General features: G+C 35.3%; 1 protein-coding gene across 2 annotated transcripts in view; it reads left to right on the top strand.

The window, feature by feature from the left end:
- The window catches only part of LOC135840888 (5-hydroxytryptamine receptor 1-like), a 919,288-nt gene that overhangs the window by 123,924 nt on the left and 776,516 nt on the right, over positions 1–18,848 (top strand). The window lies entirely within an intron of this gene.

The following is an 18,848-nucleotide window of genomic DNA, read 5'->3' as shown; positions in this document are numbered from 1 at the left end:
AATTTCTAAAAGATGGTGTACTTCAAATGCAAAAAAATTCGTTCACAGTGGAAAAAATTCATTAGTTAAAAGAATCAGTTTCTATGATAAAGGTGTTGGTGTTTGTGTTACCACTTTATTAGAGATAACGTTTTCTTTAACTAGTGGTATAATTGTTAAAGTTTTGTATGATTTTTACAGTTCAATGAGTTTTGAAAGAATTTGTATTTCATTGAAATGTTTAAGTTTTGAATGAATTTTTGCATTTCATTGAAATGTTTAAGTTTTGAAAGAATTTTTGCATTTCATTGAAATGTTCAAGTTTTGATGAAATTTTTGCATTTGTTTGAAATGTTTAAGTATTGCAAAAAATTTTGCATTTCATTTCAATATCTAAGTTTTGTAAATATTTTTGCATTTGTTTGAATGAAAAGTATGTGAAAACTTATGTGAAAAATTTCACATAAACCTTCACATAGTTTTGAATCTAAAAAAGTATTGTAAGAATTCTTACTCCAGTGCCAGGAAATACATTTTATATCTACTCATGTGGTGTGTCGTCAAATTTTCAGATTGATCGTCAGTCAGAGGGCACCTTTCCTATCAGATTTTATTTATTTGTTGAAAATATTCGAAGAATTGTGCAACCTTGAAAAATCGACATAAAAATGCATTATAACTTCATTCTTGCTGTTTTTAGGGCCAACGACCAAACATATGCTGACGTAGTTAGGATTGCAGTACCACAAGAAAAAATATTCGACACTTGTTTTGGAACACCCGCAATTTATGAAAACAAAAATTTCATTTCTCTTCAGTTTTTCAAAAATTCTGAAAGTTGTTACTTTAAAAAAAAAATTAGTGTTGATGTTTCAAGAAAATGAGAAGCTTCGGTGTTCAATTCTGCCATTTTTGGATTTCATGTTTGAGCATAACTTGAAAACTATATTATCATTTTACCTGTTCTTTAGACAGTTTTAAATTTTTTTCAGAGTTTTTGAATCTCTGTAGAACGCATGAAAATTGATAAGAACAGATAACAATCAGGACCTTATGAGGTGTCCGCTAACAATTCTAACAGGATTGCGATTTCAAGAGAGAGCATGGTCTGAAGCCCATAAAACCAAAATTTTAGCTGCCCAAATCGTTTCTTCTATTTTTGGCAAATTTTTGAAAATTAGAAATTCACCATTTTCGGAACTCTATGCTTTATTAAAAAAAAAAAATCAGTACAAATGCAGTAACACTAACTCTTTCGAATCGACGTTTACTATTTCTAGTAATTTTTGAGCCTTCGGTACGATATTTGATCTCTCCAGAATTTTCAAATTTCATCAGAAGACGTGAAAATTAATTTTATAGCGACAAACATCAAGTTGTGGCGTATTCTGGATCCATTTTGAACGAGTTTATCCACATTTGACCCAATTTCTAGGTGGACACCTAAAACGGTTTTTTAACAGATTATTTTTAATGATGACTGGAGACTGTTGATCAAATTACACCCTTGATGTGTCAGTTTAAAAATCGGCTTTAAACAGGGTGAATCCTTCAAACAGGTTGAGAATAAGCCTCAACTTGATATTTAGCAGCTCAAATTCATTTTCACGCCTTCTGAAGAAGTATTATTATTCTGGAGGAATCGTAAATCGTATACATGAGTCTTCAGCATAGCCGAAAATGGTGAAACTCAGTTCGAGGGAATTGATATCAGTTTGTGGGAAAATTTTAATCATTTTTATCACATTTTTGAGCAGAATAAAAATGCGTACGCATTAATTATACGAACCATATTCGATCTAATTTTATTCCATTAAAAAGCAACAATAAAAATATTCAATAAAACCATGACAAGTAAAATTACCTACTTAATTCGACATAATCGATAATAAATAGTTTTGAAGTGGCTAGATCGCAGCACTAAATTTACCACAAATAAATATCTAATCATAAGTGTACTTTTTTGAAAAAAAAAAAAAAAAAAAAAACATAAATCGGCGAAGATGGTCAATTTTGAATTTTTTAGGAATCTGCCATAAGACAAAAAACATTTTGAGCAGATGAAATTTCGGTCAAGTGGTTGTTAAAAACTAGGTATGTGAAAACTTGAAAAACAGCTCTAAAATCATTAAAAAATCATGAAATTTGGTCAAATTGGCCAAAATGCATGAAAAACGCCTGAAAACTAGAAAAATTTCAAATTATCCTTTTGGAGCACTCGTTCATAAATTCAGTTGCGAATATGTATCATTTTGTGAGTGCTTGACGCGTATAAAGTGACCAAGGAGTGAATATTCATGTTTTTGATAATTTTTGACCTTGAGCGAAGCACATTTCAAGGGGCCTTCAAAGTTACCCCAAACGCTGGGTATAACTTTGAAGGGCACTTCTTTTGGCTCTTGGGCTTGACAGGAAAAAGATAGGCAACTTCTGTAACCGCCAAAACGTAGTGCTGACATAGCTTTATCAAAAGCACTACATACATTTCCCCTACCTCCGCCGTTCATACCTCTTAAACATGAAAAATGCTGAAAAATGCTTCAATGTTACCCCAGTTTATGGTATTCCACAATTAATAGGTAGATAGTGTGTTTTTTGACCAACAATTTTTGATTGTGAATCCTTTTGGAGTCCTTAAAATCACTCAAACTGCGAATAAACTCGTTGATCAAGCTGAGAATAAGGCAGAACTCGATTTTGACTTGACCAACTTGCTTTTCACGCATTCTGGATGGATTCAGAAATTGTGGAAAAATCAAAAATTATGCCGCAGGCTCCAGTATGGCTGAAAATGGTGGAGATTGGTTTGAGACGAGTCGATATTAGCTTCAAGGCGGATTTTAATCGTAATTATTGAAAAATTGTACTAAAAAGCAAAAAACACTACAAAAAAATTCTTTTTTGAATTTCCAAAAACTCTTCAAAAATGGGCTGTTTTTGTAATGGAGATTCCAGACCGTGCTCTTTCCAAAAATCTAGGTGTGAAAAAAAAAATCATGGCAGACCTAATATCTGTGTAAGTATCTATTTTAGTCGTAAAATTCTAGGAGCACTGATTGATATCAGCGAGCAATGAGCTGTTTTTTTGGTACCCTGTATAACTTTGAGTATGCTACTCAAACTATTGGGAACTATATTGTTGAAATTGATATCTAATCTTAAAAATATTTAAATTACTTACTTACTGGGAAACAACTGGGTAGAAAAAAAAATGAGTATTATTTTGTTCTTCGTTGCTTTCGGTAGTTATGAAATGCAATTCTCATCGTTGTTACGTTCGAAGTCTAGCATACCATGTAACATTAAGGCGCGGACGAGTAAGACACGACGTGTAGTAACATTTTACAATGATATATCTACTAACGATGATAGTGGCACCTGCTAGAATGGAAAATTCGCGTATTTACTATACACCCATTAAATTATCGAGCACATGGAGGAAACGAGAAAAGACGTATATTCGTTAATGTGTACTGTATACAGTGTATACGTCTACGTATACATTACTTACCTACTCATCTACCTATGTACCTATCAACCTACCTACCTTCTTAAATGATACGCGAGCAAAAATAATGTAGATATTCTGACTCAAATGTAATGTATACCTGGATATTGTAGGATCGAGTCGAAGTACGGGAGGTATAATATTCTACAAAGCGAACGTGAACCCTTCTGTACCTGTACATATTACATGAAAAATACATTCATCATTTCTCGTAGGTATCTTCGGTTTCATACATACCTACTAACTGGATGAAGATTTCCTCGCTGCGCAACAAGCTCGGAAAATAGATCGAAATAGAGGGATAAATGTGAATTTATGCTCGAAGATGCGGCGGTGGTGGGATCCATTACGATACGATCTAAATTTATAATTTTAGTAAATTTACGCGTTCTAGGGTAAAGTTCAACGTAATTCAAATAAATATCTATAAGGTATAAGGGATGGTGAATTTGGGTAGATTTTCAGGCAGCTGAGCACAAATACTTTGTCAAGATTTAGATATGATTTGAAGTTGATGATTTTTCTCAAAAAATGGTGTTTTGGTGAAAGAAAATTGGTGGCTTATTCACTAATGCAGGTCTTATCATAAATAATTCTGTGTCTGTAGTTTCTCTGGGATTCAGCATTTTGACCAATTAATTTTCAAAAATTTTCAACTCATATCCCTTTTCGGCAAAACAGAACATTTAAATCAGAACACGATGAGAAAAATTCATCACCTCATGAAATAAAATTTAGCTCATTTTTTACTCCACAAACGCTCAAGTACCTACTCTGTAACACGTGAAATCAATCCAAAATTTAAAAAAATATCATCTTCATAATGCAAAATCAGGTACCAGCTTCGTACTAGCAATAACTCAACCTGTATAACAATGTATAAATGAGACTTTCATTGTACCGCATGATGTCGATGCTGATTCCACCGGTGGTGGCAGCAGCTGTGTAAAATTTCACGAGTATACGTTGCTTTTTGCACCACGGCAATGGGACGACTGAGCAGTGAGCTTTTAATAATGCTGTTTTTATATTTTCATTGTTGGAGTATAACTTTGGCGCGCGTTTAAATCTTGCGAAAACGGTGTTTTTTTTTTCGTCGCCGTCGTATACTCGTACCCAAGTTTGGCGAAGCTTGTGTAATTAATTATACGTTCAACAGGTATACGCCATGCTATGCGATAGCTTATGCAAGAGCTTTTTCTAGAATGGGACTTTAACGTGGGTGTGTTCGAGTTGCATTCTCGTTTACTGAACGTGTTGGAATAAAAAGGGGGTTTCCGTTTTGGCGACGAGGGTGAGTTAGGTTTTGTACTGTGTGTATTGAAACTTTATTATTTATTGGTATACAGATTTTTTAGTTTGATTTTTCCCTCAAGAAGCGAGTTCTTCGTGTTTTCGAAATTGAAGACGACTTAAGTGTATGAAAACATGTTGTTCTACGACTTTTTCGATAATATTATTGTGGCGGAAGTTATGGAGTTGAAGAGAGGAAGGGCTCAGATGGGAAAAAATCTGAAATTCGAAATCAGCATCACTGAAAACTCACCAAAGCATAGATCTAGTGAGCTTTTTCAATTTTGATGTATTGGGATGAATTTATGGTTCGGGAGTTCGTCTTAAAAAAGTGGGTAATACATATAAAATTTGAAATCGTTACTCTCAAAAACTTGAAAATTTATGAGGTAGGTACGGTAATTTTTCCCCATTTTTTCTGGAGAGGAGGAGGTCTTGTAAAGTCTAGAAAGCTCGTATCAAAATAGCAATATCGAAATTCAAACTCAGCGTCTCTAAGAACTCCGTGTATTACAGAATTTTACAATTTTTTGAATTTCGTGGCACATTTTGGTGGCGAATAACAAAGAGTGAAAAATTATGCGCACTGTTAAAATTTTAAAAAAAATCTAATAATAAAGTAGGTATACCTATCAATTAGCAAAAAGTAAAAATCCTCTTGTAATCAGCGAATGTACGGATCGCATATGCGTCGTTTCGTTTGTCGGAGTTTTTTAGTTTTTAAAGGCTAAAGAGTATAGTTTTGATCCATTTAAGCCAATGGTGAATTAGCCGTTAAATATCCCGTGGAAGTTTAACGGATAACATTTGGAAATTTTTATGCGAAAATTTGGAGTAAAAAAATAATCGAAATGTGATACTTGGAAACAAATTTATTTTGTTGAAATGTTGTTTTAAAATTTGGAAGAAAAAATGAGATGGACGCATTTCATTTAAATTTTGAAATTGAAAGATTGCAATTTTTCGAGATCATGCTCCAAAAATAGGTAGGTAAACTATTGAGAAGTTATTATCTAAAATTATTCAGTTGGAATATCTTATTGTTAAAAATTCAAAAAATTTCAAAATTAGGTAAAATTTTTTGAAATTGAAAATCCTCATAATTGACACTTCACCCTGTTTTATTCTAATTTTTTTTTTCATTTTCTTTGAGAGCTGCCGCCGTTTTCAAGCAAAAGAGAGTGAAATTCTGTGTTTTGGGACATCAAATTAATCCTCTGTCGTTCTTATAAGGAAATTGGGAAGAGCAGATTCGATGAAGTTTTAAAATGATAATCAATAATTTATTATACCTTTTATTTTCCTTTCTGCGTCCTCGAATTCATCTTTAGAAATCTACATTATAGTAGTTTTGAGAGATTGAGGAATCCCCAATTTCCAATGTAAATTATATGTGGCTGGTTTTTTTTTTTGAAATATCACAATCAATTTTTTAGTATGGTTTCTGCAGTAAAAATTTTTGAAACTTATCCACCGATCTTTTTCCGAACGTTGAAACATTGAATTTTTTAAACACATTGATCGCATGTTTTCTCCCAGGAATCAACACACCACATTTATTTTTTAAGCTTATTTTATTTTTGGGAGCTGGATGGACTCCGAGAGGTCATGTCCAAAAAGTTCAGCTGATATATTTGAATTCAGCACCCTAAAATAGGTAAAAATCGACGTGTCTAATGTCACACTACATTTAAAATTGTTTTCAAAATGGGAGGAAGGCAAAGAATAATTATGAGACTGGTGAAGCTAAATCAAAAGATTATTTCAAAATAAATTTCCAACCGAAATTTGAGGTGCAAAAATGCATTTTTGGATGCTCGATAAATTTTTGAAAATCAAACTCTGTACGAAAAAAAAGTTAAAAATTCAAAACCTCGAGAAATCTGAAATTGGTATGTAGCCTATTTTTTGTTGAAAATAATGTAAAATTCGAGTCATTATTTGTATTTATTTATTTCGTTGTAAATACGCGTAATTCTTCGTATTATCGCGATACATTGTATGTGTAAAGTCAACAAACATCTCCGATGACTTTTCGATTTTCTATTCGAATTCTCCGCGATTCTACTCGAGTTTTACTACCGTTTTACGTTTTCTGTTCGCATTATGGCGATTTTACTTCGTTTTATTTTATTGTACATTTTGTATTAGTGTAAATATGTTTGAATACATTTTTTATTTCGAATTGTGCACCGTATTTCAATAGGTTATGGGCTACAGACGCGTTATACTGTGCCTTTCGAGATAAAACGCTAATCGTGATGTATTTCGTTCGTAACGTTATCTAATTCAAATTCGAAGGTTCATGTGCGGTTGTATTATTCGAAAATTAGATCGCAGTTGTTAGCTGTTGATATCTAATCGCGCGTTATCATTCGACGTACAGATTGTGGATCGCAGTTGTGAGCTGTTGATATCCATGTTCGCCTAATTGTATCATGGATTATATCAAGGGTATAAAGCCTCTGTCGTGTTCCAGTGATTGGCCGTCATGGAAAGATAAAGTGCTCGACATACTCACTTTATTTAATGCCGTGGACATCGTCGAAGGTAAATCAACCTGCCCGGAAGAACCAAAAACGACCGATACCGCCGCCGACACCGCCGAAAGACGTAAGTTGATTGCAACATGGCAAAAATCTTCTCACCAAGCGAAAATAATCATTTCACAAACCGTTTCCGAAGAGCTACACAGTCGCATCGCTGGTAGGCTATCCGCACGCGAAGCTTGGTTAGTGCTTACGAAGGAATTCGATGACAAGGCAGAAGACCAAATATTCCGCGAATGCCTGAATTTCTTTGGTACTGAGTGGAATGATTACGAAGATGCGCCCTCTGTTGTTGCTCGAATCAAAAATCAACACCGTGAATTTCGAGCTAGTCTGGAAAATCGCAAAATCGAGACAGTTGATAAGCTGTTAGAAATTTTATTCGTTTCGAAAGTATTACACATTCTTCCGAGTCGTTTCGAAGCTTTTAAATCGAGCTACCTTCTTCTCAATGCTCAAGCTGATAAGTCACTAAGTAATTTGTCCGATTCGCTTATCATGCACGAGCGCAACGTCACACCAGTACATAGTTCAACGTCGCCATCGTCATCCGAAGCTATGTTCGCTAAATCTGGTCAGAAGAGTGGTTCGAATGTCGTCGCGAATACGTCTGGTGATCAATCCGTTCGAAATCATCAGAGAAACGCTCAAGTGTGTAAATACTGTTCTGGGAAAGGGCACTGGCTCAAAAAGTGCTCACAGTGGATCAACGACGGTAAACCACCCTTTCCTGCTCGAGCTAACGATACTTCAGGTTGTTCGCCTCAAGTCAACGTTTCTGGTTGTTCGCCAAAACTCAACGATATCGATTCAGAACCTAAAAGCGCTCTACTCGCCGATTGTGAGCAACTGAATCTCATTACATCTTCGTCAGATCAATCTTGGTGGATTGATAACGGTGCAACGAAGCACATTACATCGAATCGAGAATGGTTTCACACATACGAAACATTTTCGAAACCGAATTACGTCAAAGCTGCTGGCAGTCGCGTCACAGCAGTTGGTCATGGATCGATCGAAGTTGCTAGCTTCGTAAATGGTCAACTTGTCAAGTTCGATTTGACTGACGTATGGTACGTTCCAGGTATTTCGAAGAATTTGTTCTCAGTCGTCGCGGCTCACGATAAAAAGCCAGAGAGCAGATTTTATTCGAATCCTACGTTCTGCAAATTCGAGGCAGAAAATCGCGTCATGTTCACCGGTACGAGATCGAAAAATGGTTCTCTTTTCAAAGCGTCGTTCGAGACCATTTTGCCAGAACCGCAGGTGAATGCTGTTGAGAGCAGCGAAATTGTGCAACTTTATCACGAACGATGGGGCCATATCGATAAAAATCACGTTCGAGCTAAACTTGCAGAATTGGGCCTGAAGAAACGATCACAGGAAACTAAAACCAATTCGAGCAATCCCTGTCAGTTCGAGAAAGTGCATCGTGAAACGTTCGAACAACGTTCTTCGACCAGAGCAGTTGGTGAGCTGCTTTCTGGTGATATTTGCGGGCCATTTGATTGTTCCTTTGGTGGTCGCAAATATCTCATCGTTATCAAAGATGATTATTCGAATTATCATCATACGTTCGTCGAGAAGGAGAAAACCGCCGCAGTAGTATCTCGTTGCGTTCGAGAGGTACTATTCAAAGCTCGCACCCTTGGTCATCGAGTGTTAGAATTCCAGTCTAGCCGCCAAGGTGAGTTCGATAACAAAGCGGTTCGTTCAGTATTAAGAGAGTTCGATGTTCGTCATCATTTTACGCCACACGCAGCTGTTGAACGCGGTAGCAGTGCGATTGTCGAGTTGGCGCGAACATTGAAATATTCGAATCCAGAGATTACGTATCCGATCGAAATCTGGGCTGAACTTGTTACCACCGCTACATATTTGCTGAATCGAGTAGGCAAATCAACGATCAACGGTTCGACTCCTTACGAGATGTGGTTTGGTATACCACCGCGAATAAAACATCTTCGAATTGTTAGTTCGAAATGTTACGTTAACGTTACGATCCAGTCACGTCAAAATCTGGATAAAAAGGTTCTCGAAGGTTACCTCGTCGGATACTATGGTGATGAGCAATATCGAGTTTACGTTCCAGAGAAACGTGACATTGTTATTTCGAAAGATGTCACTTTCTACGAGAAACTTCGCGATTGCGACCAACGAGTTACCATTCCAATCTATCGAGATTTGCTAGATCCGATTGATAACGATACCGATACCGAGATAAGTGATGAGAAGAAAAGTGCACCTTCTACGTCGAAGTCATCGCTTGTTACGCCGAAATCTTCGACCAAATCGACTCCGAAAAGTTCGCCAAAAAGCTCACCGAAATCATCGAATAGTTCTTTGCTCGAGAATGACGAATTCGATGATGCTAACGATATTCTCAACGATGATCTAGAAGAAACCGAGCTTCTGTCTAGATGGAGAAATTTACGCGATAAAAATCGTTCGAAATCTCAAGACGTCAACAATCACGCTAATTGCGTTGAGATTGAGATTTTCACGGCTGAAATAGAAGCTTCAACGAAATCGTACGCGGAAGCAGTTCGAAGCCAACCTCGTTCAAATTCAAAAGACCCTATGGACACCGCGATCCGTTCCATAGCCGCTAACAATGCGCCGGATTTACGTTCAAGATCTCCGGGAAAGCGATCAGACATCGATAAGTCTGATATTTCGATTCGATCATCGATCAGCAGCAAACGAGCTGCTGTTACGTCGCCAGAGACACGTCGATATCTCTCTGGAAAACCCTACCAACAAAAACGTCAGCTGTCTACATCACGTAAATGGAGACAGCTCTAGAGTTCCAGCTCTCGCCGGATGTTTGAGTTCGATTCACTCGACATCTGGTGTACCTATTCGAATATGCTGACGCGGCGATTTGTGGATCCAGGTAGCTGATCGAGTTACTTATCCGAGTTCATCGCCGCTATCGAAGCATCTTTAACATCAACCGAATTCGAGGATACATGATCAACGTTTTTCATGTTCGTACGGAGCAGTTTTATTTTTTTGCTCGATAATTCTCGAATTAGGGAAAGTGTTGAAAATAATGTAAAATTCGAGTCATTATTTGTATTTATTTATTTCGTTGTAAATACGCGTAATTCTTCGTATTATCGCGATACATTGTATGTGTAAAGTCAACAAACATCTCCGATGACTTTTCGATTTTCTATTCGAATTCTCCGCGATTCTACTCGAGTTTTACTACCGTTTTACGTTTTCTGTTCGCATTATGGCGATTTTACTTCGTTTTATTTTATTGTACATTTTGTATTAGTGTAAATATGTTTGAATACATTTTTTATTTCGAATTGTGCACCGTATTTCAATATTTTTGACTCCCCTCTCTCCGCCAATCGATTGGAATAGGTTTTTGAATCGTTTTGAGCAGTTTTGGGAAGAAATTTGGTTTTATAAAATTCGAAATCAAGTAGGTACATGCTCGAAATTTTTGTTTCATTTTTTCGTGGGGAGAAATAGGAGATGTTGTAAAGCCCGGGAGACTGGTATTAAATGTACTAATATTGAAATTCAAAACCGGCATATCTCTTAAAAAAACAGTTGACTATGGAATATTTCATTTTTTTTTGAATTTGGACTTTGGAGATGCATTTCGCTGCTCTTGGGAGAAAGGGAGGGGGGGGTGCTCGTATCAAAAAATAAAAAAGTTACAAAATGTGAAAAATGATGCGCAGCGTACAACGAAACGCAATAGGTAGGTACTGGTACTTGGTTGAAACTTTGAACGCTTTTGAATTTAAATTTAAAAAATAAAGCACCAATTAGCAAAAAGTAAAAACCCTCTTGCAATCAGCGAAGGATGGATTCCGAAGGACTACCCTATCATTTGATCTTAGTTTACGTTGGATTCTTATAATTTTCGGTGTGTTTTTTTTTTTTTTCGAAGTTCCTAGGAGAAAGTATAGAGTAAAATGATGAAGCCTTATACAAAAACTATTTTGGGAGGTATTCAACTGCCAGAAAGTTTTTTGAATCAGACCAAGCAAAATCAAAAGAGCACTTTAAAATAAATTTACTTTCAACATTTCAGTTTCAAACATGCATTCTTGGATGCTTAGTAAATTTTAGAAAATCAAATTTTCTATTTACAAAAAGAAAAAAAAATCAAAAATTATCAAGGAATCTTAAATTTATTAGATATATGGGTTATTTTTGACTCCCCCCCAACCAATTGGAATCGGTTTCGAGTCGTTTTGAGCAGTCCTGCTGCCTCCAGCAGATTTTTCATGATGGTGATTTTCGATTGTTGAATCATCTTCACAAAATGTTACTCATATGATGTTGAAAAGCAAGAAATTTCACTTTTTACCCCAATTTCAACATAATGATTGGACTGGAGGTGGTTTCAAGTCGTTTTTGAAGCCTTCGGAAGTTTTTTGGAAATGCTAGTTTTCGAAAAAATGTGTTAAAATTTGTCCAATTCAACTTAATGAGCACCTATATGTAATCGCATTGGTGCTTCTTAGTGACCTACTTGACCAATCAGATTTTGTCAATTTAAAACTGCATAATTATCTTTTTAATTATCCCTCGGAGAGATCTGGGGTTTGGAACCAACAGGAACCGATTTTTGAAAAATTGTACCTATGTTCAAGAAAAAGTCGGTGACTAACAAGCACCAATCGTGTTTTAATACGTGCTAAAATTAATTTGGATGGGTACTCGTTGAAAATCTGGAGTTACCAAAATATGGCTGGAGGTCCCAAAATGGCTTGAAAGTCTCCCTAAGCTTAGCAATTTTAATTTAAAGTGTGATATAAATTTTAGAATTTTACCTTCATTGGGTAAAATTTTGTGGAAGTTTCAACTTTCAAAAATCTACTGGAAGCTTTAGATTGCTCAGAATGGTTGGAAACCCTTACCAATGGATCGGGGAAAGAGGAGGTCAGATTTTAAATCAATTTGGTGAGATTTTGATTTTTCCGTATGTTTGGTTCTTTGATTTTTTTAAAGTTCACCTTAAATCTAAAGCATTTTAGCACCGAAGTCAGGATCCTTGAAAACTTCACTAATAATACGTTATTTATGCTATTTCAATTGTTTCCGAAATTTGATCACGTGTGAGCCATTGGTGGTGGTGGAGAGAGGTATCGGAGGTGCTTGATAGTTGCCTTCAGCTTTCACAATCTCCTTATAAAAAGTTGAGCTTTTTGTATTTTGATTATTGATCTTGAATCTTCAATCTATTCTTTTGAAAATCTCACAACCACATTTGCTCCAAGCTCAACCAGTCTTGAATTGTGAGCTGTCAAAGTTTGGTGGCTTAGCAAAAAATTACCAGAAGCCTGCCTCATTCTGTCTAGAGAGGGTGGAGATTATGGTGGTTGTTTTATGAGATCATCGAAGGGGATGCGTAAGTTTTTTCAGCCAAATCAATTTGGTTCGAATTGAAATGGAACAAGTCATCAACAAGCAAAAAGTAAAAATCCTCTTGCAATCAGTGAAGACCTAGAGTTGACTGTTCCCTTTTTTTTCGACTATAGGCTATGATTCTTTGGTTGACTTTCAACTCAAAACGAAATTCTCCTGTGGTCAACATACCCCGAGTTTTTTTTTTTTTTTTTTCTTATAGTACCTAATATACATTCATCTTAAGCATCAATTCTATTCTTCGTTAAGAACGAATAACTCACCAACTCATTTTAACAAAAGCTGATAAAGGTAATACCATCGCTATAATACGTAAAGACGAATACACTGCTAAAGTTAACGATTTCCTTAACGATAATTACGCTGTTATTATTAGAGATCCTATGAACTATATTGTAGCTAAAACTAGACGTATCATTAAGGAGTCCTCTCACCTGATACCTATAGATAGGCATAAATACCTCATCGAGATGAACCCCCAACCCCCCCGCTTGTATGGACTATTAAAAATACACAAACCTACCATGCCAATCCGCCCAGTCGTTTCATACATCGGCACGCCGCTTTATAATCTCGCTAGGTTCATTGATAAAAGGTTGAAAGTGAACGTTCCATTCATCTCTCCCTATCAGATAAAAAGCACGTCTGAACTGCTCGGTAAAATCATTCACGTTCCTATACCTAGCAATGCTATACTTTTCTCCTTCGATGTTGTTTCTTTATATTCAAAAATACCTTTAGACAAATGCGAAGAAATTGTTCACAATCTCATTGACGCATCCGAATTAGACCATAATACTTCTGACCAACTCAAAAAGCTCGTATCCTTCGTTATGCACAATAACATCTGTAAATTTAATGACATCTTCTACCAATTTCCAAATGGGTTCCAAATGGGATCGCCTATCGCTTCTCATATGGCCGAAATTTTCATGGCGCATGTTGAATCCATAATCATGACGCACCCCCTCTCCTCCCTCCTCATCTTCTGGCATCGTTACGTAGACGATACATTAGGCTTATTGACAGGTACCATATCTCAGTTGAACGAATTTCACACGTATATAAACTCAATCTTTGACCCTATAAAATTCACTTTAGAAATAGGTGGTGCTAACATCAACTTTCTAGACATCTCTATATCTATAGATCATGGTAAATTCAACTTCGACATATTTCGTAAACCCACATACTCAGACATACTCATCAATAGTAATTCGGTACACCATTCTAACCACAAGCAAGCGGGGCTCCGCTACCTCATAGATCGCCTTCTCAGTGTACCTCTGTCTAAGCCTAATTTCCACAAAGAACTTCATACCATTTACGAAATTGCTAAAAATAATGGCTACCCCCCAAAGATGGTCCAAAAACTTCTGTGTAGGAGGAAAAATGTGCTATTTAAGGCTAAGGTGACGACTCTCCGCGATGTTAACAGTAAGATAATCTGGAAAAAATTTAACTATAATGGACCAATCACCTGTAAACTCACGAACTCCTTAAATAATAAGCTTAAGTACCTAGATCTCGAAAAGCCTGTAAAGTTTGCCTTTAAATCGAAGAATACTATTGCCAATCTCCTCTGCAACAATAAGGACAAAATACCTAGTGATCGGAAAAGTGGAGTCTATAGGCTTGAATGTAGCACTTGTAAGGCTGTCTACATTGGGCAGACTGGTAGAGCCTTTAAAGTCCGCATCAACGAACATCTCGCAGCTTGGAAAAATAAAAAGCCAGGAATCTCTACATTTGCAGACCACCTACTCTCCAAAAACCACTCTTCCAATTTCGACTTCAAAATCCTGCATGTGGAAAATAAAGGCAAACGTCTTGATGCGCTTGAAGATTTTGAGGTATTCAAACATACCAAAAACAATTACAATGTCCTCAACGAAGTCGTCAAAGCTCCAACCAGCATCCAACATAACCTACTGCGCAGCTTTCCGCTTACACAAACGAATGTACCTACCCCCCTCCCTTTATCCTAAGCACTTCACGTAATTTTAATCTCTCGACGAATACTATGTAATAAATTTTTCATTCTGTTTTCATGCCTTGAAGATGGTACGTGCTGTACCGAAACGGCCGTCGCAGTTCGCAGTTCTCGTAACAATAAATATAGTGTTTTTTCTTGTAAAAGTGATTTTTATTTTCGTCATTATGCAAAGCACTAAAAGTGATAACTTCCTTAAAACATGGGAAGGAGAAGGAGGAGGTCTCGTAGAGCCTAGGAAACTCTTATCAAAATAGCAATATTGAAATTCAAACTCAGCGTCTCAAAGAACTCAGCTATAATTATAGAATTTTGTAATTTTTTGAATTTCGAGGCACATTTTGGTGGCGAAGGAGGAGAGAAGTACTCGTATCAAAAAGATAACAAAAAGTGAAAAATTATGCGCGGTGTTGAATTAAAAAAAATAATAGGGATCTAATAATAATGTAGGTATCGATTAGCAAAAGGTAAGAACCCTCTTGCTATCAGCGAATGGGTACGGATCGCACTGTTTGGGCATTGCGGTTCAAAATCGTTTTGTAGTCTCGCGGAGTCTCTTTTCTAGTAACCATACTAATAAAAAAATCGCGAATAAAAAATATTTGAAGACTTTTCAATAAATTCTTATACTATGTTTTGTAGAATTTTCGAAAATTATGTTTGGATTGATAGTGAATAAAAACTGCCCTCGAACTCACAATTGGAGCGACTGTAGAACTCACAAAAAATTGCACCAGACATGGAAAACAGGCTATTTTTGGAACCATTGAATGTTTTTTGTTAGCATTTGTTGGATTTTCTCAATTTTTAAAGGCTAAAGAGTGGTTTTGATCCATTTTAACCCTATGATGAATCTTTTAACGTACCGTAGAAGTTCAACGGATAACATTTGGAAATTTTCATGCGAAAAAGTGGACAAAAAAATAATTAAAATGAGATATGCACAATGGAAACAAATATTTTGTTGAAATGTTATTTTAAAATTTGGAAGAGAAAATGAGATGGACACATTTCATTTTTCATTTCAATTTTTGCAATTTTTCAAAATCATTTATTCAAAAAAAAATGAATAAAAATAGGTAAACTATTGAAGAGTTGGGTTACAAAAATTATTCTGTTAGAATAATTATGTTGATGCTTATGCTTCAATCAAAGTTCGAAAAAATTTCAAAATAAAAATGTTTAGAAATCGAAAATCCTCGGGATTGACATTTTACCCTGTTTTATTCTAATTTTTTCACTAAGGTAAAGTACCAGTTGTGGATAGGGGTCCCGGTTGTGGATAATCGTTCCTATGGGCTAAAAAAAAAATTATCGCTCGTATCTTTTTCTGTAACATTTAATCATTTCCTTGCATTCATGACAACATGAAAATTCACCCATGAAGTCTATGTACAAAAGCATTGAAGTTTCAAAATGATAAAAATGCAGATTTTAAAATTTTTTAGAAGGAAAATTTCAATGATGGAGAAAAGCGAGTCAAATATGTAATTTTTCATAACTGCGGAAGTTTTTGGATAGTAATAAGATGAAATAACCACCTCTGCATATTTTTGAGAATTTTTGATTTCATTTAGTACTATTTAGAGCAGTCTTTGTCCGCAACCGGGCCAGGGGGCCCGGTTAGCGGATAATTGGAAGTTTTTAAGATTCTCTACTAAGAAATGAAATATTCTTGATTTTTTTTTTCCTCCCAAGTATTATGTAGTTCAACAGTTACACTACACAACAAAATCAAAAAAATTTGAAAAAAGTTGAAATTTGGGCTTCTCAGAGCATGTTGAAAAAAGTATAACCACAACTGGTACTTTACCTTATGTGAAAAATTCTCCTTGAAAGCTGTCGACATTTTCAAACATATAAGGGAGTGAAATTCTGTGTTTTGGGGCATCAAGTTCATCTCCTGTCGGTCCTATAAGAGAATTCAGGAGAACATAACACGATTAAGTTTTAAAATGATGAAGTTTTAGAAATCAGCATAGGTACTCGTTTTGAGAATTGAGGAATCCTCAATTTCCGGAGTAAATGATAGCTGGGTACTATTTAGTGTTTTTGCGAAAAGCGCGAAAAAACTCTATTGTAATCACTTTATTCTCTTTTAGATCAACGCATAGCCAATCAGCGAGCAATATTTCTGATAAGCCAATCAACGATTAGCGTTTATAAATGCTTAGCAATATTATTTTGGCGCCAAATTTGAAAAAGTAACCAGCAGCTTTGTTTACTTTTGAGATTGATTAGAAATTTTGGCACTGTATTCGTCAGAAATTTCTACGCACTTTTTTAATGGCAATAAATTTATGAAATTTTCAGTTTATAGCCAATCAACAAACGGTATTTTGACATAACGTTATAATTAGCAATCACTGTTCATCAAAACCAAATTTGAAACTGATTTGAAATTTAATTTTTTAATATTTTTTTTATTCATGTAGGAATGATTTTATTTAGTGGAATGTTTTAATTTACGAGGAATTTATTTGACTTCATTTTAATAAAAGTAGTAAGCCTAGGTACATTCTACTTTATAAATTAGATACCTATAAAAAAGATCAAGAAATGAAAAATCAGCTCCCAGTCGATATTTAAAAGCAAACTTAGCAACCAATGCAACCATCAACCAATATGGTGAAAGCAAATATGCAAAAACTATCTTGCAATCAGCGAATAGCTGATGGTTTGTTTCTTTAAATAGTACTATAGCCGGGAATTTTCTGCCATGAAAATTTTTGAAACTTATCCGCCGATCTTCTTTAGAACGTTGAAAGATTGAATTTTGAAACACATTGATCTAATTCTCAAATTGAACGCTTTCTCCCGGAAATCAACATTTATCATACCTCATTTTTTCGATCTATGGAAGATGCAGGGACTCCGAGGAGCTATGTCCCAGAAGTACATAAATATTATTGAATTCAGCACCCTAAAATTGGTGAAAATCGGCATGTCCAATGTCACACTATTTATTTTTATAATTTTTTTTTTTTTCAAAATGAGAGAAAGGCAAATGAGAATTATGAGGCTATTTAATTGTACCAGAAAAATTTTCGAATCAGGTAAAGCTAAATAAATCAAAAGATCATTTCAAAATAAATTTCCAGACAAAAGTTGAGATGCAAAAATGCATTTTTGAATGCTAGGTAAATTTTTGAAAATCAAATTCTCTACGAAAAGGGGAAAAAATCAAAACATCAAGAAATCTGAAATTAGTATGTAGCCTAAAAACTTGAAAATTTATGGGCTATATGCTAATTTTTTCCTATTTTTTGTGGGGAGGAGTAGGAGGTGTTGTACATCTTAGGAGACTCTTGTATCTAAATAGTAATATTGAAATTAAAAACTAGCGTATCTTGTAAGAAAAACTGATTATAGAATATTTCAATTTCTTTGAATTTGAAGGCACATTTTGCTGCCCTGAGAGAAGAGGGCTCGTATCAAAAAACAAAAAAATTACCAAAAGTGAGAAATGATGCACAGCGTAACGAAACACGTACAATACTTAGTTGAAACTTCGAACGTTTTTGAATTTAAATTTTAAAAATAAAGCTCCAATTAGCAAAAATTGAAAACCCTCTTGCAATCAGCGAAGGATGGACTCCGAAGGGCCCTTATCGACTAATGAGAAACGACATCTAACTACATCTTAAAAATTTTTTGTTTTTTTTCTCTTCAAAATTGTAAAAAGGCAGAGGAACGTTACAGGTTTAGAGTTTTAAAAAATGGTTAATCGATCCGTTTTAATAATTCACAAAATTTTACTCTATGATGTTGAAAAGCTAAAATTCACTTTTTAACCTCGATTTCAATATCCTGATTCGACTGAAGGTGGTTTCAGTCGTTTTTAAAGCCTTCAGAAATTTTTTGGAAATGCTAGTTTTAAAAAAATGTGTTAAAATTTTGTCCAATTCAACTTAATGTGCACCTATAATCGCGATTTGTATTTCTAGTGGCCTATTGCTATTTGATCACTCAGTTGTTATAGGTTTAGAACCTTTTCATCTTTTTAATTTCAAATTATGAATCTCTGGAGAAATCTGGGATTTGGAACTGGCTGGAACCGATTTTTGAGAAAGTGTATGATCAAGAAGAAGTCGGTGAACAACAAGCACCAATCGTGTTTTTATAC

Source organism: Planococcus citri, chromosome 3, assembly GCF_950023065.1.
Source record: "Planococcus citri chromosome 3, ihPlaCitr1.1, whole genome shotgun sequence".
In the NCBI taxonomy this organism is placed as follows: Eukaryota; Metazoa; Arthropoda; class Insecta; order Hemiptera; family Pseudococcidae; genus Planococcus; species Planococcus citri.
The sequence above is the reverse complement of the archived record's forward strand: the minus strand, read 5'-3'. Positions and strand labels throughout refer to the sequence as shown.